Source organism: Sciurus vulgaris, assembly GCF_902686455.1.
Source record: "Sciurus vulgaris genome assembly, chromosome: 3".
Taxonomy (NCBI): domain Eukaryota; kingdom Metazoa; phylum Chordata; class Mammalia; order Rodentia; family Sciuridae; genus Sciurus; species Sciurus vulgaris.
This window is the reverse complement of record NC_136463.1, coordinates 187,772,308-187,793,694: the sequence shown is the minus strand read 5'-3', so window position 1 is coordinate 187,793,694 and position 21,387 is coordinate 187,772,308. Positions and strand designations below refer to the sequence as shown.

Genomic DNA, 21,387 nt, shown 5'->3' with positions numbered 1-21,387 from the left:
GGGACCTTGAGCAGGAGGGAAAGGCAGCCTGGCAAAAAGGAAACTTCGGCCTGCGATCCCCTGCCTGCCCCTTCCTGGGAAGACCAGTACACACAAGCAAGAAAGCCTGCCTCCCAGAAGCCAGGTTCTGCACAGACTGAGGTGGCCGCTGTTTTGGGAGGCTGGGGCAGTCTTGCTGGTTCTCAGGTGTTGGTTGGGACTTTGGGTCGCCTACACCTCTTGGTGCTGGTCTTCTTCCTGCCAAACTCCAGGCTACCTTAACCCCACTCTCCTCTGTTGCATCTCCACCCCGTGCTCTGTCCTGCTTTCATTGAATGCTCCTAGCCTGGCTCAGGACTGGAGGTGCCAGGCTAGTTGCAGTTGTAGAGCTTTGGGGAGCTCATGAAGAACTGTCCAACCTTTCAGTTACTTTCTAACTTTTACTATTGCTATGTACTTCAACAGGTAGTAAGGCTTATGTAAAAGTGATTTCTGTATGCTTAGAAACTTTTATTTTTGTTCCGTTTGAATTAACCCTTGTGAGAACCACCTAAGTTGGTCGAAGTGTCTGGATGCTCACTGTTTGGTGGTCACCAGTGCCCTCACAGGTTAGGCTGTGACTCACTCACTCTCGCTGGAGATGTGTCCAGCTATTATCCTCAGAGCCCTTCTCCAAGGGAGGTCGTGATGGGTGGCGGCTATTTTTGTGTTGTTACTTTTGAATTTCAGTCTCTTAGACCATTTTTTGGAAGTCCATTTCTTATGGACTGGTTGTTTCAGTGCTAGCTCAGCCTATGCTGCAATAACACTTGAGGCAGTAGAACACAAAAATGGCTCACATGCTGGAGGCTGGAAGCCCAGGTGCAGCGTCTCAGAGCCACAGCATATGGTGACATGGCTCTCTGGCTGCGTCCTCGCAGGCAGAGGGCCGGCCTCCTTAAGGCTCAGGGGTGTGGTCTTACCACTGACTCATTTCCCAACAGCCCTGCTTCTTCCTGCTGCCTCACCGGGTTTGGGTGCTGACATAGGAGGCCTAGGGGACACCAGCATCAGACCATCATAGCAGGTACTAAGAGACCCAATGGCCTACGAGCCTCGGGTTCCACTTTGACTGATCTGCCTTATAGCAGTGTGTGCTCCTATTTAGAGTTTTCCTAGAAAATCCTTCGTAGAAATTGAACTTTTTACGTCTGTGCGTCCCAGTGGCCTGTGGACTCAGTAGGGCTTGTGAGTTTCTGTTGGAGTTCAGAAAAGACCGTGGGGCCTGCTCTTAGTGCAACAGCCCTGTGGAGGTCGTCTCAGGAGCCTCCTGACTCTGACCTGCTCCTGTGAGAACGGGTGACATCAGACTACGTGATGCAGGATCACGGTGCTGCTCACTGTCTCCTGCACACCGAGTCCCCCTGGCTGACACACAGCTGCCGACCTTCCTGCTGCTGGCTGTGCTGTTGGCCTGGATGCCTGCAGGGGCTCCATGTGGACACACAGGGGCAAGGGCAGCCTCTGCCCAGGTTGCTCTTGGTTGCCTGGCACTGCTTTGTTTTCAGTCTCACTGAGAGGACCAGGGAAAGGCGTGAGGGGTGTTTGACATTTTTCTTTCTTAGGTATTAGCAGGTAAGAAAGTTCTTAGCAAACTTGAGAAGGTGCTGGGGAAACTAGACACATGGAGAGCTGAGGGTCTTCTTGGGGAGTTCTAGTGCTGGGCCACACAGAGGGGTCTTTATTTGGGGAGCATCTGGGACTCTGTGTTGAGAACTGGGTTGTTGGTGGTCATGGGGTCATGGTAGAACTGGGGGGTTGGGGACCTCCTGGAATTGCTTAGTGGATGTTGGCGCTGTCCTTAGATGTCAGGGAGCCTAGTTCTGAGTGTCTGTGTGACAGAAGGGAGGTGCGACTGCCAAGCAGGGAAGGGGATCTTCAGAGGCCCCGTCTCCCCGGGTCTTGCAGCATCCTCAGGTGGCACGGGGCCCCCTGGAGTGGAGGTTCTCAGTGGAGGGTGGATGTCCTCATCAGTGGTCCTTCTCATGGGATCCTCATGTCTTTGCAGACGACTCTTCAGTATTGGAACATTGTTCAGTGTGTGTGTGCAGAAGTCGGTGTCCCTGAAGATGGCTTTTGACACCACTTTTAGGTGGTTGCAGTGGGACGGTAAGCAGCAGAGCTTACCTGAGCACCAGCCTTGGGGGCAGGACTGGTGCTGGTGGGCGAGGCTGCTGTGGTCCTCACCATCCCAGGTAGCTCAGCTCTCAGGAAGTGCACAGACCTGGATTTGGGTGGCAGGCTGGGAGTTCTGTTGGGCTGCGCCCCTTGGGGGTCCCTCTTTGGCCTCAGGGAACAATCTAGTTATTCATCATATTCATGTCTTTGGTTCTTTTCTAGTTTCCCAGTCATTGAGAGTGTTTTGTACATTTCCATGATGGTGTGGAAAGGTTCAGGGCTGGGCTGTGTCCATACTTCCAGGCCAGTAGCCCAGCTTAGTGCAGCTGAGGCTCTGCAAGAGCTGGGGACATACAGGCATGAGGACTCAGCCAGCAACTTCCTGGGGCTGGGGAACTGCAGGTCCTGGTCTGGGTGTACTGGGATCTTGGTGGAGGGAGCAGCTTGATTTTCACCTTAGGGTGGCCCTTATTGGTCTAGCTCATGGAAAGTGGCTGCCTGGCAGGTGAACGATGTGCGTTGTTTTCCCTGCACCAGCCTTCATGGGGCAGCAAGGAGTTTGGTGACCCTGTGTTTGTAGTCAAAACCCAGACCCTCCTGTGATGGACGGGCGGGGTAGCAGTCTTCAATGGCACAGGCAGGGACGGGAGGCTCAGAGTCTCTGAGTTAGTGAGTTCATTTTAAAAAAACACTGGCTGAGATTACTGATCAAGATAACACCTTTACCATCATTTTCTACAAAGCCAAGTTTTGTGTTTTCTGTAAACGAACTATATAGTTTTCACAAGTTATTGTGAAATACCGGTAGCCTGTACTGGTAGTTTATTTGGGTTTATTTGAGTTTGAGTACCTTTTAAATCAGGTTTACACATATTCTCTGACTGGAAACAACTCAACCCCTGGGAATCTGAACCTTAGCTCCTAGTAGAATCTCAGCTTTGGGCAAGTTCTGAGACCTGGTGTGTGCACTGCAGGGCACTGCTCCAGAATCTTCCACCAATGGAGTGTTGGTGACTGAGTCTCATTCTTGCCTCCAAAGCTTATGGAAACTTCTGGATTGACCAAGCTCAGAATCTCATTGAATGTTGTGGTCTCTTTTGGTGCAAACTCTCCTTGTCAAAGACCTGGGGGTTCTGTAGCAGCAGATCTGGAGAATGGCCTCAGAAAAATGGTGTGAATTTTATCTTCTCATGTTCTGTGTAGTGAACATGTAAATTTTGAACACCAAATGCATGTGTTATGGTTTGGATTTGATGTGTCCCCCAAAAACTCATGTTTGAGACAGTGTAGGAAGGTTCAGAGAAGAAATGATTGGCTTATGAGAACCTTAACCCATTCAGTGAATTGATCACCTGATAGGGATGAGCGTGAGGTGCCTGAAGGCAAGCAGGGCGTGGCTGGACCAGGTGGGGCCTTGGGGCCATGGCTTGGGGTGCACAACAGTATCTGGGCAGTGAAGTCTCTCTCTGCTTCCTGATCTGATGTGAGCTGCCTCCCTCCGCCACTTTTCCGCCAGGATGTTCTCCCTCACCTTGAACCCTGAGGAATGGAGCCTGCTGTCTATGAACCGAGACCTCTGAAAGAACGAGCCCTCAAATACACTTTTCCTTCTCTACAGTTGTTCTGGTCAGGTCTTTTAGTCACAAAACCTGACTAAAACAGCTCTTTCTGGGTCTTCCGATCCATCATAAATAAATGTGAACTCAGCACTTGTTAGAGTATTGTCAAACAGGTGCTGCTTGGTGTCTCCCCTAGCACATGCTGGGCAGGGGGCAGGCTTGAGAACTGCAGTGGTCACTGAGACGTTGCAGAGGTGGGAAAGGCCTCAGTCACAGGGGTTTCACGTCCTGACTGAGGGGCCTGGAGGCTGTGGGAAGGCTTGGAGTAAGAGGAGAGGCTGAGGGGTAGAGGTGTCCTCTGCCCAGATGGTGCTCAGGCCCCTGGGGACACAGCAGCAGTGGATTGAGGGGAGTGCCTGGGGAAGTCTCAGAAGCACTGTGCTTTGGAACTGAGGTGAGGCAGGACAGCTGGTGACGCCACCCGTGCCGTCTCAGAACCAGTTCTCACGTTGTTTTTTCTGGGCCCTGAGCAGCCTCGGCACCAGGTCAGCAGGCAGGGCTGAGGCGCTCCGGTCAGTCAGGGTGCTGCAGCTCTCTGCTTGCCCTGGCCTTCCTTGGGATTCTGGGCCAGAGAACCTCAGCTCTGTCTCCCTCCCCCCTGCCCCTTTCCTTTTCTTTGTTGTTCCTCTTAAAGATGTAGTGTAGAGAAACAAGCCAGCTTTCCTACTTTTCGTTACCGCGCCTTGCCCCACGCCTGCCGCTAGTCCTTCCGGGGCTGAACGTCAGACCTTAGCTGCAGCTCTCATCCTATGGGCTCATTCTGTTCCTGGAACGCTTTGTGACACACAGCCGGGCTGCTGTGGGTGCGTCCTGTCTCCTCTGCCACCATACGTCAGGAGCAGAAGTTGGCTCTGGTCAAGTGTGTGGATGTGCTGTGAGTCTGTCCTTGTTCTTGGAGACCAGTGGGGCTCCCAGAAGAGGGAGAGGCTCAGAACCTCACAACCAGCACAGCCGTCCAGCGTGGGACCAGGATGAAACTCATATTGTGGGCTCCTGGCCCTGCTCCCTTCCTCTGGGTGGGGGCAGTCTGCAGAGACAGCTCCCTTGGTGGGTTTCTTGCACAGTGGACCCCCTTCTTGGAGCCCAAGTGTCCTTTCTCCTGGGGGGAACTGCTGAGTCCTCATCTGCACCTGATGCAGCACCTTCAGGGACTTGCTGTTCACACCACTCCCTTGGGACTGTTTGTGTGACAATCAGCTGTTCAATAAAACCAGTTTAGAGAGAGAGGTCCTGTTAATTCTAGTCCCTGAGTTTAAGAATAGATTTGGCCAGAGCCGTGGTGTACATCTCTATTCCCAGAGACTCAGGAGGCTGAGGCAGGGGGATTGCAAAGACTCGCCTGGCCACTTAGCAAGACCCTAGAAAAGGAAGAAAAGAAAAAGAAAAACTTGCATGATGAGAGCAGGGACTTATTCAGTGACTTCCTCCCAGGAACCATAACCCAGGTCCAGCTAGCTGGGAGAAGAGTGTCAGCTTCAAGAGGGTGCGTCCTCTAGTTGCCTGTCAGGCTCCCTAGTAGCCAGAGGCATCACATCAAAGCAAGGCTGAGATGCTGTCACAGTCAAGGGGCGTCTAAGGAAGGTGGCACCTGCATGCGACATGGGATTCCTGGTGGGATCCTGGAGTGGAAAAGAGACAGCAGGAAACTCAGGAGTCAAGCCCTGGTGCTGGCTGCTCCTGGTCTGTCAGTGTGGTTCCTGGTGTGAGTGACCTGCCCCACAGGGGCCCGTAGTGGACAGGCTGCAGTGCTCTCTCCTGCCGGTCACTTCTCTTCTTCCCACACTTGTATTGGTGCACTGTGTAGATGTGCGTAACGGTGTCACATCTTCGTGCATGTGTACAGCATGACCGTGTGATTCGGCCGGTGTCCCTGCCAGCACTCTCATTTCTTCACGAGTGGTCAGCTCTTGGGGTGTTGTCGGAGCCTGCTGGGAGGCCGCGGAGGTGTTCTGTTCTGAGAAGCTGTCCTCATGCCCTCGTGCCTAGCTCTGACTTCTTTCCTTGGGATGGTTCCTGATTGGCAGTTTCCTCACTGTATGTGGCTGTGTGTGGCTGTGGAGCCACCAGTCTAACAGGTCACTCCTGATGGACGTTGAGTCTGTCTTCAGCCATCCCTGTTGCTGCTGTGCGTGCTGCGGTCCTGGAGTCTCCCACCAAGGCATCGCTGCCTCCAGGCAGGTGCACAAGCCCAGGTGCCGAGTGTGGTGAGCCCTCCTCGGACAGCACCCGTGCTTGCTGCACAGGTCCAGAGGGGAGCCTCCACCGCCCAGAGGCCCGGGTATTCCTGTGTGCTCCTGTGCCTGGGAGTTGCCATTCCTGCTTTTCACAGCCTGGGCTGGTTTCTATTGGGCGTGTATTCGCAGGGCCTTTTGCCTTCCTTCCTTAGCAGGACCTCTGTGGGACTTGGCAGCCTGGGGCTCTGGCATTGGTGCTTTGGTTTCCGTGGTGTATGTTGTTGTGGGAACCTCAGCTCCGCTGGCCCCGCGCGGCTCTGGTGTGGAGCTGGGCTGTGCAGCGCTGCTGCGGTGCTCTGCACGTGGCAGTGGGCCCCGGCGGCGCCGTGCTGCCTGCGCTCTGGTCCGCGGTGCAGAGCCAACCGCTGCTTTGGGCCCGCCATCACCTGTGCGGCACTGTCCGTCCTCCGTGGGCACCCTCGTAGTTTCATCCGTGTCCCTGGTTTCTGGAGATGCTGAGCACACTCGTGTGAACCCACCAGCTGGACGCTCCTCAGCCATGGGCCTGTTCTCTCTCCTTTGCTGCTCACAGGAGGGTTTCGGATGGGTGTGAGCTTTGCCTCTCTGCCTCTTCCCTCTGCTCTTTCGCACCAGCCTGGTCGGCCTTCTCTCTTCCTCTGTGTTTCTGGATGGGCAGATGTGGTGGGCTCTGGGGTGTTGTGGGTGCCTGCTGGGAGGCGGTGGAGGGGTTCTGTTCTGAGAGCGGTCCTGGTACCACACGTGCTTCTGTCGCTGTTGCCCAGTTTCCTCTTTCCCAGATGGTGTGAGGCGAGATCGGGCACTCGGGCACCGTGTGTGCTTGGCCTGCGTGTTTACAAGACGTGTGCTTTCTCTTCTGCCTCAGTGCCCGTTGGGGGCCCATTACTGGACTTGGCCTGGCCCATGGGGCCACTCCCGTCGTGGGCCACAGTACTGTCCTGACCACCTGGTTCTGTGATTACTCATCGTAGCACATGATGTGAGTCGCCAACCTTTTTGAACTTTTGAAAGTGTCTCTTGAATTTTCTTAGCCTTTTGTATTTACATGCAAATTTTAAAATCAGCTTTGCTGTTTGAGCAGAATTTCTGTTGACTTGCCTATGAAGTTCACTTGCGTTTTCCAGTCTATGAACACTGTATGTATTTCACTTTGCGTCATCTTTGATTTCCTTTAGTCCACTTTGTTGTTTTAGCTGTAGAGTTGTCCTTTTGTTAGATTTACTTTAGGAGCGCACTCCCGCGCGTGCGTGGTGTGTGTTTGTGTGTGCGTGTGTGTGTGTGAGATGCAGTTTTGTTTCTTAAATTTCATTTTCTCTTTGAGATGATCTTTAGAAATATAATCTCTGTGCATTGCCTTGCCTCCAGACACCTTATCATTGCACTAGTTCATCTGTGGATTCTTTTGGGCTCTGAAAACATCATACTCTGAAGAGTGGACTTCTTGTGTTTTCTTGGCCGAGTGTCTGTCTGTTCCTGAGGCTCGGCCTGGACCTCCTCCAATGCCGAGTGATACTGGTGGTGGTGTCGTCCGCGTCTTGTTTGTGTATCAAGGGGTTTCTTTTAGTATTTCATTATCATGTACGAACCTTGCTATAGGTTTTGTGTGAATTAGTGAAGTTCTTATCTGTTCTTAGTTTGCTAAGAGTTTGTCTCGTATATGTGTTAAAATATTAAGTTCAACCATGTGAAATTGCTAATATTTAGTTTTGTATAGCCTACAAAAATGATACTCTCACTTGGTTCAGCTTAGACTTTTAGAATATTTCTTTTTCTTTTTCTGTTATTTCCCTCCCTAGTACTAGGATAGAACCCAGGGGCACTTTACTATTGATCTACATCCCCAACCCTTTTTATTATATTTTTAGACAGAGTCTTACTAAGTCGCTGAGGCTGGCCTTGAACTTGTGATCCTCCTGCCTCAGCCTCCTGAGCTGCTGGGATAACAGGTGTGGGCCGCTGTGCCTGGCTCTTTTTCTTTATGTATTACTTATAGATTTCTTCTGCTGTATTTGGTCAGTGTGATGCATTGGTTTTGAATGTCACTCCACCCATACATTTCTGTGCCAACGATTATGACATACTGATGACTGATGGCCTCCCTATGCTCTTTTGAGTTCGTGATCGTGCCATGGTGTGAAGAGAGTAGACGTTCAGCAGATGTTGAGGTTCAGACCTGACTTGATCTTCTCTCAGGTTAGTGATGTATGGTTCAACGTGGCTGGAGCCAATGCTTCAGACGACCACAGGATCAAAAAGGCAGCCAGCCAGCCCCATGCGGGTGCCGTGCTAGAAACCACGGCGTTTGGGGGAGGCTCGGGCGGCAGATGCGTTTTTAACTTCAGCAGTATTTTCAGTTCACCATAGGAGTATTCGGAGGAAAAGTCTTTGTGAGTTAAAGAGCATCTGTATTCTGTTGAATTTGTTTTGCTCATATTCATTTTTGGTTTTTAATCTAAATTCTTGAATAAGATTGATCTGTGTTGTAGTCAACTTTTTTGTTGCTGTGACCAAAAGACATGACAAGAACAGTCGCAGGATGAAAAGTTCATTTTGGCTCATAGTTTCAGAGGTTCAGTCCATCGATGGCCAACTCCATAGCTCTGGGCCCAGGTGGGGCAGACCGTCATGATGGAAGGGCGTGTTGGAGGAGAGCAGCTCAGGACATGACAGCAGTAAGCAGAGAGCTCCACTGGTCAGGGACGACTTATGACCCCAAAGGCACGCCCCAGTGACCCGCCTCCTCCAGCCACACCCTGCCTACCTGCAGTCACTACCCAGTTAATCCACACAAGGGGGTCAGTGCACTGATTAGGTCATAGCTTTCCTAGTCTGATCATTTTGCCTCTGAATGTTCTTGCCTTGTGTCACACATGACGCCTCCTATCCAAACCGTAACACCTTGTAATTTTCTTTTCCTGAATACCTTGTTCAATTCTTATACTAAAGTTATGCTAGCCTCTTACTAAAAATGTGATTAAGTTGTCATCTTTTTCTGTTCTTAGATCGGCAAAGCCTTTCTATTAAGAGTCTCATGGTACACACATCATGCTTCAGGGGCCACACGCAGTCTCGGTGGTACACTCTCCATGCCCCCCCCCCCCACCTGTCCTCCCTTCCCTCCCCTCCCTCCTGCCCCCACCCATCCCCCTTCATCCCCTCTCCCTCCCTCTCTCTCCTGCCTCTTCCCCCCACCTACCCCTCCCTTCCCTCTCCTTCCCTCCTGTCCTCCCCCCTCCCTTTCTAACCCCTTCTTCCCCCTTCTCTTTTCCACTTAACACTGTAAAACCACAAAGACCACTTCACTTTGCAGGTGGAGGAGTCCCGGAGTCGAGACCCATGGCCTGTGGACTGTAGTTTGCTCACACTCTTCAAGGCTCTTGACAGGCTTATTTCAGATGTTAGCACTTAAGTGTTTGGAGGATTAATTGGTGAACTGATCTTGGAATTTTCTTTATGGGAATATTTTTAACTGATACCTGGACAGTGGCTTGGAGGTTTAGTCAGGAGGCTTGGGAGTTCGAAGCTGTCCCCAGCAACCTTCCGAGGCCCTAAGCAACTCTAGACCCTGTCTCTAAAGTGAAAAAGGGCTGGGGGTGTGGCTCGATGGTCAGGCGCCCCTGGGTTCAATCCATGGTACCAAAAATCAAAAACTAAAAGCAAAACAAAAACCATCCACTGATCAGGACTGTTTAGACTTTTCTATTTTTGTGTCTGTCAGTTTTCGTGTTATGTGATTTTTCTTGGGATGGTTTTCATTCCATCCACATTTTTAGATGTTTCCTACAAATCTCCTTAAGGCTTCTGGTCTTATGTGTGAGTCTGCAAGAGCAGAGCGACATCCTTCTTCATTTCTGGTGCTTTCCGCTTCTTCTTTCTCATTGGACTTGTCGGGCTTCATCGCTCACGCTGCTATTTTTAAGGAAAAGTGTTTGGTTTTCTTGGTCCTCCCTGTTGGGTTTCTAAGATCTTGTTCTGCTCCTGGAGCTGCTGCTCCTCCCACTGTGGCTCTGACTGCTGTTTTCCTGTTCGTTGTTTCACTGGTAAGGTGAACATTGGCATCGCTGATCTTCCCTGTGTGCGTGTGTCCAGCTGGATCGTGCAAGCTTGCCACTTCGTTTTCAGTACAGTCTGATTTAGAGTGTCGCCTGACTCCTTGTCCAGTCTCTTCCTTGGTGTAGGTATTTGTTCAGAGTGTTGCCTGACTCCTTGTCCAGTCTCTTCCTTGGTGTAGGTATTTGTTCAGAGTGTTGCCTGACTCCTTGTCCAGTCTCTTCCTTGGTGTAGGTATTTGTTCACAGTGTCACCTGACTCCTTGTCCACTCTCTTCCTTGGTGTAGGTATTTGTTCAGAGTGTTGCCTGACTCCTTGTCCAGTCTCTTCCTTGGTGTAGGTATTTGTTCAGAGTGTCACCTGACTCCTTGTCCACTCTCTTCCTTGGTGCAGGTATTTGTGAGGTTCAGCCCTCCCTGAGTGTCTGTTCTGGTTCTTCATCTGTCGCTTCGTTCACTGTGGTCACTGAGATCCCTGTGCGCTCTCAGTCAGCTCCGTGTGCTGTGGGACTATGGGTGCTGCGTGGCCCTGGAGCTGGCTTGTCTGCTTGCTGCTCCTGTCTTTCCACTTCACCCAACACCAGCTGGTTCCTGTTTCCGAGGGCAGTGTGTCCCATCCCTGTTGTGGTGGAGCGTGGCGGCGTTTCTCCTCAGGCCTGTGAGTTGGGCCTTGGTGCCCTCTGAAGCTGGGGTACGTCCACGCCAGTGTGGGGTGTCAGGCTTTCTAGTCGGAACAGCCACCTTTCCATCATTCTGTGATACCCGTCTGTCGCCATGCTCCTCCCTGTGCGAGAGTCAGGTGTCAGTGTCCTGGGACTGCCCGCCTCCTGGTGTGAGCTCTCTGTGTCCCAGGCAAGCCTGGCACGCTGACCCTGCTGCCAGCAGGCCCTGGGCCTGAGTGTCCTCCCAGAATCCCAAGGCTGTGAGTGCTGCTCTGCTCCTGGTACTGGATTGACACTGACTTGCAGGTCAGTGCCTGCTTGAGGACCAGTGGGCCGCAGGCGTGTCCTTCTCTCCTGCGTCCTGGCCCTTCCGTTTTGACTTGAGCTTCACCCAGCCCTTGCTCTTGGCTGTGGGCTGTTAGTTGAATGTGAACTCGTTTGCAGTAGCCCAGTGGAGATGAGGCTTGCCTGTCGGGGCCATGAGTACGCTTCCTTCTGTCCCTCTCTGGTCCCTCCTGAAGGTTCCGTGTGTTGCCAGGGCTGTCTCTGTCCGAGTCCCAGCCTGACCTTACAGGCTTGCGCTGGTCTTTGTGTTGCTATGGAATGGCTCTGGCGTGTTTGCGCTTTTATCCGGGTATTTGTGAGGTGGTCTGGTTGCTCCTTGTAAATGGTGTGCAGTCTCCCTGGCCTGCGGCTGGTGGCAGAGCTGCCCTGCCCTTCCTGTTGCTTGCCCGCTGTCACCCAGGCTCCCTCCCTTGGTTTTTACCGTTTTTTCCCCAGTGTGAGTGAAGAATCCATTCAGGATTCAGCTTGAGAAGCAAGCCGTAGGCATGGCCTTTCATGCCCTTAACACCACCCTATGGGGACCTCTGGTGCCTGGGGGGCGCCAGGCCCGGTGCCCTGCTGAGCAGAGGCAGGGCCGACTTGGTTCTCGCTCTCCTGCTCTTCTCTGCAGAGCGGGTTTTGATGACAGGTTGGTCAGAGTTCGTTTTGAGATGCCATGATCCCGCCTTCTAGTTGCAGCCATGCTAAGAAGACAGGAAGGGAGCCTCAGAGACCAGCAGGAACACATTCTCAGAACTTCTACTCTTGAGGTGGGTAAGGAGCAGCTTCTCGGAAGGCCGAGAGGACAGCGTGTGTCCACATGCGGATGCAGCTCTGCTCAGTCCCTGTACGTTTCACACCCCGCGCTGGTCACATGGCCACGTTTGTTCTGTCATGTTCAAACATGTAGTTTGTTCAGTGTCTGCTCATTTGAATCATCTAAAAATAAATGAACTTCCATTTACAAATCGAATCCCAGGCTGCTAGCTGGCTCTTCTACCCGGGAGCAGGAGGCACGCTGTGTGGCCCTGACCTCCCAGTGTGGCCATGGGGTGGATCTGTGCTTGTGTAGTGGTGGCCTCCCGAGCTCAGGACGACACTGCAGCAGGACATCGGCTGCCACAGTGCCTCCATAGCACACCCGCCCACCCCTTGGAGCTGGTGGTGACCTTGCTGGGGGAGTGTTGCCCCGGGAGCCATGCTGGGTGACAGTTGTGGGGTCAGAGTCCAGGTGTTCCTGGCTACCTTCACTTCCTCCTGCCACCTTCCTGCAGTCCCTGTCCCAGACAGCTGGTTGGGAGTGCCAGTGGTCCTGGTTCAGGCCTTTAGAACCCAGCAGACTTAGCAGCTGCCATGGTCAGAGGCGGCTCCTGTGAGACACCTCTTCTCCTGGTCCAGAGTGCCCCTAGGGCACCATTGCAGGCTGCCCCCATCCCAGTGGTCTGGCCCCGTGGGTCACAGCATTCCCCCTTGGCCCCCTCTGTGCTCCTCAAGCAGCTGTGTGCAGCTCTGTGAGACCTGAGCCCAGTGCCAGCCACCCCTTGTGGCCACGGCCTCCTCCTGGCTTTGGCTCCCTGTCGTGTGAGGTGAGGATCCTGAGACTTCACCTTACCCAGCTGCTGTGCAGCCCCAGGGGTGGGTGAGTAGCCAGTGCCTGGTCCTGCCCGGGGACGTCCGCTGTTGCCCTCCCTGCAGGCATCTGGAGCATCTGGCAGGTTTCAGTTTAGTCAGCCTTGTCAGACTCATGCCTTTCCTGATAAATATGAATAAACTGTGTCCTTGAGTGTTTGAAATTTCAGAATAATGTGAGCCTCAGTACTCGAATCCAGTCAAGCAGGAGTGTTTGTGCACGTCTGCCTCGGCAGGTCTGGCCTGCAGTTCCACCTCATGCCACTGCCCGGGGCACAGCAGCACAGAGGGCAGGGGGTGCCCTCCCTACTGGGTGCCTCACCTGCCACCAAGGCTGCATCTCTCAGCAGTGTGAAGGCACAGACTAGAGGTTTCTGCTTCAGTTTTCTCCTGTACTTGAAACCCAGCTCTTGAGAAAGGGGTTTACCCACAGATGACCGAGCCCTGAGGTCTCCATCCTTCCACAGGAGGACCTGCTGGCAGGGTGTGCATAACCTCAGCCATCACATCCAGGGGGAGCCCCTGGGAGTCGCTTGGCCTGTGGCAGACCACTGGGTGGTATGGTCAGCTGCAGGAGGGCTGGATTGTGTGGCAGGACCCCCATCTTGATGGTGAGTCCAGCCCTGGGCCCGATCTGCTGGCTGCAGCTCCCTGGAAACCTTGGCTGTGCTCTGTGCCCCTGTGGCTTGCAGTGGGAGGAGGGAGCTCAGCTTACACTCCCAGCCTCAGGCCAGTCAGCAGCGCCAAGTGGTTTCTTAAAAAGAATTCCTCCTCCCCTGATTAATTTCTGGTATGCAGTGCCAGGGAGCTCTTGCGTCAGTAAATCGTCATAGACCCCCAGTTGTCTGGACCAGACATAAACACCAAACCCAGCTCCACCACTCCTGATGCCCTGCCAGGGCTGGCTGCCCTCGAAGCCCCAGGATTGGCAGCAGGAGCTGAGATGGCCAGGACTGCTGGGAGGGGAGGCCAGGCATGCTGCTGCTTGCAACAGAGCCCTCTCTCCGGACGCCCAGCTTGGCACAGGCACCCTGTGCTTGCTGGGGTGGGGGAATGCTGGGCACAGTTGGAACTCATTTACTGAAGCGTTCACTGTTTCTTCCCTTCCCGGACCCTAGTCTCATGATAGGATGCTTTGGGAACATTTGCTCTTTCCTGTGGGCCCTGGTGTGAGGTTGGCATGGTGCTGGTAGCACCTGGTGGACCTAGGGGCTGGACAGCAGGCCCCTGGCTGTCCAGATGCACAGGCGCAATCTGAAAACCTTGGGAGCTTGCCAGCACTCTAGCCCTCTGATACCCTGGGCTGCGCCCACCCTGTCTGTGTTCTCTTGGCTCCCCCTTGGACTGGGGTGGCCTGGTGGCCTCAGAACAGGCCAAAACAGATGCATGGCTCTCCGCAGCCCTCCAGTGGCTAGTAGTTTACGAGTCCGAGACACATTGAGGAGCACATAGTGCGCCTGTGTCTTCCATGCCACCCCAGCTGCTTGCAGGTCACGTCTTTGTCCCCCTGGTTCCTGGGAGAGAAAGAATGCTTATAGGCTGGAGCTTGCCCATCTGTGTTCCTAGCTCATCCTGGGGACCAAGCCGCTTCCACTACCGGTGAGGGAGGTGAGGCTCCAGGGCTAAGCTGAGTGCTTGAGGAGACCTGGCTGCAGCGTTGGCAGTGGGATCCCAGGCCCCTGTGGCTTCCTGGGGACTCCGACACCCAGAGGTTCTGAAACCTGTTTTCAGTGAAGGCAGTCAGTCAGGGCGGTGACTTTCCTACAAACAGGTGGGATGGGAACCGTTAGTGAGTGGTGTGGTCTCCCTCTTTCTTGTGCTTCCTTGTGCCTCCTGCCTTGAACTCTCAGGGCTGACGAAGGTCGAGTCTCTGGGTCTGCTTCTGTGCTTCTCGGTAGGACGTCACCAGCAGTGCCCTCTGTGGTCAGACTCTGGCAGAAACTGCTCTGCCGGCGCTGGTGGTGGTTCAGGGTCTTCGGGTGGTGTGGTGAGGGTCTTAGAATGCACAGGCAGCAGGCCACGTGATGGGTGCCACAGCAGGGGCCAGGTGAGTGGCTGGCTGAGCCGCGCGGACGAGGACATCCTGCAGCTGCTGTTCCCAGGCCCCTGGCTATCTGTAGGCAGCGGATCCTGCAGGTGGTTCTGCGTAGTCAGCAGAGCGCCCCTGCTCTTCAGCCTGTTCCGGTCTGTACAGCAGTCCCTTTGTTCACCACATCTCTTTATTCATCATGGTAAAATAGAGTTGACGACAGCAGTACCCACCGCTCTGGCCGTCTTTGGCGTGTGGCTCAGTGACGTGCAGTACCTGCCCGCCTGTGTGCAGCCCTCACCACTGTCTGTCCCCGGAGCTCTCAACTCAGCTACACTCAACTGCTGCCCCGTGCCCCTCCCAGCCGGCCACCTGCTGCTCGCGGACTCTTCAGCCCTGGCCATGGCTTGTTCCACACGGCATGCTGTTGGAGGACTCGCCAGGTGCGGTACGCATCAGGACCGCATTCCTTCTGAGGCTAAGTGGCACTCCCATGATGGCTAGTGCAGCTCTTGACTGGCTGGTCCTCTCCATGCTGAACGCTTTCTTTCTAGCGCTGCACAGTGGTTTCTTTACATCCCTCCAGCATTTGCTGTTTCACTTTCTTTGAAAGTAGCCGTCCTGGGGGCGAAGTGGTGTCTCATCGTCGTCTTGATTGACACTGTAATCATCTGGGATGCTGGCATCTTTCCACAGACATATTGACCATTCGCATGTCTTGGAACAATGTGTATTCTAGATTTTTGCCCGGTTTTTAGTTGGACTGTTTTCTTGCTGTTGCACTTCAGGGATGTGTGATCTGTGGTGTCTTCTCCTGTTCAGTGGGTCGCCTTTTCACTCTCCTTTTAGTGTCCTCTGGTGCACACAAGTTCTTTGCTTTTCACGAAGTTCAGTTAATCTCTTTTCTTTTGTTGCTTGTCTTTTGATGTTGTATCTACGAAGACACTGCCAAATTCAAGGTTGTGAACAGCCTCCCGCTTTCTCCTAAGAGTTGTGTGTTTTGGTCTTGTGTTTAGAGCGCTGGGCTGTCTGCAGGCAGCCCTGTGTGTGCTGGGAGGTGGGCTGCAGCTGCTTCCTTTGCGGTGGATACCCAGTCATCCTGGCCCCATGTCTCGATGAGGGCAGGTGGGGTTGCTATGCATCTTAGATGTCTTGCCCAAGTTTTAAAGGTTTCTTTTTGGAAGCATCGTGAGTGGCAGTTGTTTTCCCTTCCCAGGTCAGTGTAGGATTTGTTCCTCCTAAGCCAGGACTGTGCAGGCACTCTGTCGTCTCTCCCACTGCTGTCCCTGCTGTCACGTTCACTCCTCCTGGGCGCACTCTCTTCCGAAGTGTCCACCTCTCCCCGATAACAAGTCAGGGTGACTGACGGGCCTCTGTTGGAGATTGACCAGGTGGTGTGCAGCACAGGTCACGACTGTGCCGACCATGAGCTGCGGCCGCACATGCCGGGGCTTCTTGGCCTTGCACAGAGTCATTGGTCCAAGTCTGCCCAGGGACTCTTGAGTGTTTGTTCTCTGTATACTAGCAGGTGTACTCATGTGGCACCTCACTGCTCAGTCCCAGCCAGATGGGGGCTCATAGTAGCCTTTTCTGGGTTTGTTCATTTCTTCTGAATGAGTTTAAAAGTTGCTATTCTTGTATTTGATTGACACGTCTTGATGGTGGATTGTTGTCGATCCTGTTCTTTTTATCCTTTCTGTGCCCGTCTTCCTGTCTGGAGTGATGTGTAGCGCGGCTCTGTCTCTCCATTGTGACCTCGTGCTATAGTGCTGTGGCAGCCCCGGGACTCTCATGGTGACTCCTGTGTTTTTGTCTTTGCACATTCACTTTGGGTTTCAAGTTCAAGATCATCTGAGTGCTTTATGTTTAAAAACATTCCTTGGTTCCAGGTGTTGTGCCTCTGCTGTTATTTAAAGCTGCTGCCCAGAGTCACACTTCAGTTGCTGATCCTGACCTTTTTAAAAGTTCCGTGGCCTCTTGGTGCTTCCTAATTGCCCATAGTCCGTGTGATCCTGTTCAGTGCTTTTTCTTTTTGCATCCAGGATTCTAGGGGAAGCTGTGGAGCATCGTTTTATTCTGAAGTTTCACTGCTTCCTATAAGTTGCTGATTCTCAGAGCAGTGCACACTTCTGTCCTTTTGAGCTTCGTGACACTGCTGCCTGCTCCTGTGGTTGCCTGTGTGCCCTTCACTGCCCCACAGGTGAGTGACTGGCTGCCCCAGCTCCTCCTTCCCAGGCTCCGGGGATCCTGCAGGATCTTCCTTTTCAAATCCAGATTGTGGGAGACCTGGCCTCCACAGTCCTCTTGCATTTCCACCTGCAAAGGCGGTGACACCATGCTGCTGGGCCACAAGCTCTTCAGCACAAAGCCTGTGTGATGCTCTTCCCCAGGGCACACTCAGGAGGCGTCAGCCTCTCGTACTGATATTGCGTGAAAGCAAATCCTGAGTCCCCCATGTTTGATGTGTAGGTGTGGTCTCATCTGAACGTAGAACCCAGTGGTGCCAGAAGGTATGAAGCAGGAGAAAAATGCCCCCATGACCCCACTGGACCACAACAGCTAACCTGAGCAGGGTGCAGCTCTGAGGAAGTCACAGTTGTCCCTGATGTGGGTGCTCCAGCAGGACCCCGTCCACGGCTGTACTGATGCACCTGTCTGTTTCATGCGGCTATAGCAGGGTTACATTTTAAACCTGCCTAATATTCTAGTACTTAAAATTCCTCTCTCAGTGTGAGTTTATTTTTTCCTATAGTACATAGCACCTTAAGAAAAATTATATACAGATCTTTGTGTTTGTTCTTTGCTGATTGTTCTTACCATTAATGTTTGGATAAAGTTGCAGAAACAGGACTGTGGGGACAAGGGCTCACGTTCCCTGAATGGCACACTGCCATCCAGGCGGCTGGCCGTGCCCTGCTGTTCCCCACAGCTGTGCCGGCACTTGCCTCTTCGCCCGCAGTTCCTCATGGTCTCCCTTCCTGATGCACACAGGAGCTAGGCTAGGTGTTCAGACCAGGTGCGGTGCCCCCATGGCTACCCTGCTGTGGGCCTAGGGCCATGGGGCTGAGAGCCCTCCCCTGCACCTGCGCCCAGCCAGCTTCTGTCTGCCTGCCTGTGGCATCGCAGGCCTTTCCTGAGCACCTCTCTTGTGCCAGGCTCCTCGAGGCACTGACAAGAAGCCCGAGCTCCATGGCACCTCAGTGTTAGTGGAGGTTAAAGAGCAGACAGGTACCTAATGCCAGTACAGCAGCGTGGCTGAAGGGCCTCAGTCTGCCAGGTGCCTCCTCCTAACAAGCCAGGGCTAGGCCCAGTGTTGTCCCCAGTGTCTCTGCTTCAGAGGGAAAGCCAGGCATTGAGACGGAATGCCACCTGTGCAGGAAGTCATGCCTGCTCTGTGAGTGTGTGGGCATAGGGCTGCACTGCAACCAGACTTCCTGTCCAGTGTGGCTGCTGGAGGGTGGGGAGGTGCCCTGTGGCAGGGAGCCCTAATGTGCCCTGCCTCGGGGGTGGTGGGGGCTGTGTGTAGGGCTCTTCTCACTTAGGTGTGAAGCTCCAGGTGACAGGTGTGCTGAGATTGTAGCTGTGGCTCCATGCTGGGTGTGCAACTGGTGTGGGGGCCACTGAAGGTGAGGCGTGGCAGGCAGTGGAGCTGACGACCTGAGTGTGTATATGTGGGGCAGAGGATTCGGCCTGGATGGCTGGCGTCCCCTGTGGCGCAGGCTTTTCCCTGGCCAGGGTGAGAGTAGAGGGGTCCGCGCTGTTTCCTTTCCCCTCTGCGGTGGGTGGCAGTCCTCCAGGACCCGGGGCCTTGGAGCCTCAGGGCAGCCTCACCATGGGCACTGCTGAACATGATCTGTGGTTGCTTAACATGCCCGATGGCTTCATGTGTGCCCTGAACTTCTGTTGATTAGTTTTAAAGTAGCGTACTTATTATGTAGAACAGCTCTAGTTGATGGAGACCGGATTTGCTAGTTTTGTTCTCATGTAACATTTTGTTGTGTTGCCAAAAGGTGGACTTGAGGGGCACAATAGACTAGGGCCTCTCTGTAGATTGCTGCTTCCCTGGACCTTAGGCCAGTGGGCACAGACGAGAGCCACTGCAGCGTCAGCATGCCGAGCTGCGAGGGCAGCAGGAGCAGCACAGTGGGAGACCTGTCCTGGGGTGGTGGAGCTTCTGCAGGGAAGGGGCCTCTGAGACCCATCCAGGGGTGGTGGAGCTTCTGCAAGGAAGGGGCCTCTGAGACCCATCCAGGGGTGGTGGAGCTTCTGCAGGGAAGGAGCTTCTGAGACCCGTCCAGGGGTGATGGAGCTTCTGCAGGGAAGAGGCCTCTGAGACCCGTCCAGGGGTGGTGGGGACTTCTGCAGGGAAGGGGCCTCTGAGACCCGTCCAGGGGTGGTGGGGACTTCTGCAGGGAAGGGGCCTCTGAGACCCATCCAGGGGTGGTGGAGCTTCTGCAGGGAAGGGGCTTCTTCAGGGAAGGGGCTTCTGCAGGGAAGGAGCTTCTGAGACCCGTCCAGGGGTGGTGGGGACTTCTGCAGGGAAGGAGCTTCTGAGACCCGTCCAGGGGTGGTGGAGACTTCTGCAGGGAAGGGGCTTCTGCAGGGAAGGGGCCTCTGAGACCTGTCCAGGGGTGGTGGAGACTTCTACAGGGAAGGGGCCTCTGAAACCCATCCAGGGGTGGTGGAGACTTCTACAGGGAAGGGGCCTCTGAGACCCGTCCAGGGGTGGTGGAGACTTCTGCAGAGAAGGAGCTTTTGCTTTTGCCATAGAAGTGAGAAAAATAAACTACAGCCTCCTTGTACTGCATGTGCCCAAGTGGAGGGATGTTGTGGGCTAGTGACAGGGTCCAGGGAGCAGGCCGGTGACATCCAGCTGAGGGGACAAGTCAGAGGGAGGTGGCACTGGGCTCAGCCTGGCGACCTATTCACAGGTGCAGTGGGATTCCAGAAGAACAGAAAGAGGCAGGAGCCTCACAGAAGAAAGGAAGGAGGCAGCTTAAGAACATTCTCCCATCTGAAAGGTGCTCGGCATTTAGATAGAGATTCGAGGCCCCAACCAGAGGTGTGCCAGAGCCTGTGCCACAACCCGCCTCCAGACCTGGTGTGGAAGAGAGGCCCCACCTGGCAAGAAGTGCTGGAGGGAGGTGTCGCTGCGGGAGAGGCTGCTGTGGGCTTGCGCTCCGCAGAGGACCCGGCCACATGGCCCTCAGGAAGAGTGCTGATGTCCTGGGGTGTTGAGTGGTGCTCCCCTCAGTTTTGTCCATGTTGGCCTTAAGATCGCTTCTAAACACAGAAAAAGGTCACCTGACTTTAGAGTCTCAAGGGGCTTGATTTCAGAATGTTAGAGACCGCAGTGAAGCAAGAACTTTTTTTTTTTTTTTTTAATTTATGAGCATAATTAAAAATCTAAATTGATTATAGGGGGAAAGAATATAATAGCACATTATATTGTACAGTTGTCCACTAACAGATTTTATCACGGGAATGTTGTTGTGCAGGAAAAGCTGTACAAGTCATGTAAAAATGAGTGGTTGCTTTAGAAAAGCAAATGGTGAGGGAGCTTCCACTCCTCAGCTCATGCTCCACCAGCAGGTGCCAGCCAGGTCGGAGAGGCAGGTGGACCCGAGGGTGAGGGGCGTCCTGGACTGGTGCCCTTAGCATGCCTATGCAGTGTGGCTTGGGATGCCAGCAGCTTCACTGCCGTGGGGTACCCTAAACAGATTGACCTGATGACCCCAAAAGACTGCAGATTCATGAGCCACAGGAAACCCTCTGTCACTCTGTTTCACGTTTGTCAGTAATCGATACTAGAAATGTTCAGCACAGGGGCAGATGGTTTTGATTGCGTGAAGCTGTCAGTTCTGAGCAGCAGGAGGCTCCCGGTCCTACCCTTCTCCCATCTTGGGCATCTTAGACCTCTGGCCCGTTGGAGGCTGATGGCGTCCAGCCACTCCATGCCCTGACCCTCTGCACAGTTTACTTTTGTGATTGATGTATCGCTTTCTTAGCGCCCTTTACTTTTTCCTACACGTTTGTTTTAAATTTTAATTATGAGATACTGTCTCTTTTCAATGTGAATCATGTAAAGTAGCAACAGGAGCAGCAGTGAGCCCTCCCACCCCTGATGCCGACCTGTGGTCTCTGCCCCGCTGCCAACTGCCCGGAGGGCCTGCGAGGCCACAGGCAGTCTGCTCCCGCCGTGCTCGCCGTGTCCCCTTGGCTGTGCACCTGCGCTGTGCAGGGGAGCCTTCAGAGGCTCCTTCCTTGGGTGTCGTTCATGTTAGTCTGAAAGCGCAGATTCTTACTAACTGGGTTATGATTCTTTGTTGGCATCTGTTTTTGTGCCCAAGTTTCCCAGTTGTGGCCCTTGGGGGCCCTCTTGGTGGCTTTTCTGACAGGTTCCCAATACTTGAGGCGAGATGTTTGTCTCTCTTGCCCTCTTGGCCCCAGCCCTGGAGTCGATGGTTCCTCTGGGAAGCCTGGTTCTTGTTCTCAGGGCTGGTGTTCTGAAGCCAGCGCTGAGTGCTGGGCGTGTGCAGTGCTTCTGGCTCTCTGTGGAAGGGCCTAGGCGACAGTGTGTGCTTAGCCCTGTGCGGACTCACTGTGCGGGCTGACTCACGCCAGGGCCAGGCCCTGCCACGGGTGGTAGAGGGCCCTGCTTCTGTGCCACTCCTCTCTGCTCCAGCCCTCCAGCCCAGGAACCGTCACCCAGCCGTCACGTGCTCA

The 21,387-nt window shown here is 53.8% G+C and overlaps 1 protein-coding gene and 1 long non-coding RNA gene across 2 annotated transcripts in view; one reads left to right on the top strand and one right to left on the bottom strand.

The window, feature by feature from the left end:
• The window catches only part of HDAC4 (histone deacetylase 4), a 255,976-nt gene that overhangs the window by 37,658 nt on the left and 196,931 nt on the right, over positions 1-21,387 (top strand).
• Positions 16,868-19,970, bottom strand: LOC306657680. Its single transcript, XR_013762848.1, has 3 exons — positions 19,351-19,970; positions 19,219-19,320; positions 16,868-18,813 (listed from the first exon to the last, which is right to left on the bottom strand). It is a non-coding gene; the product is annotated as an uncharacterized lncRNA (long non-coding RNA).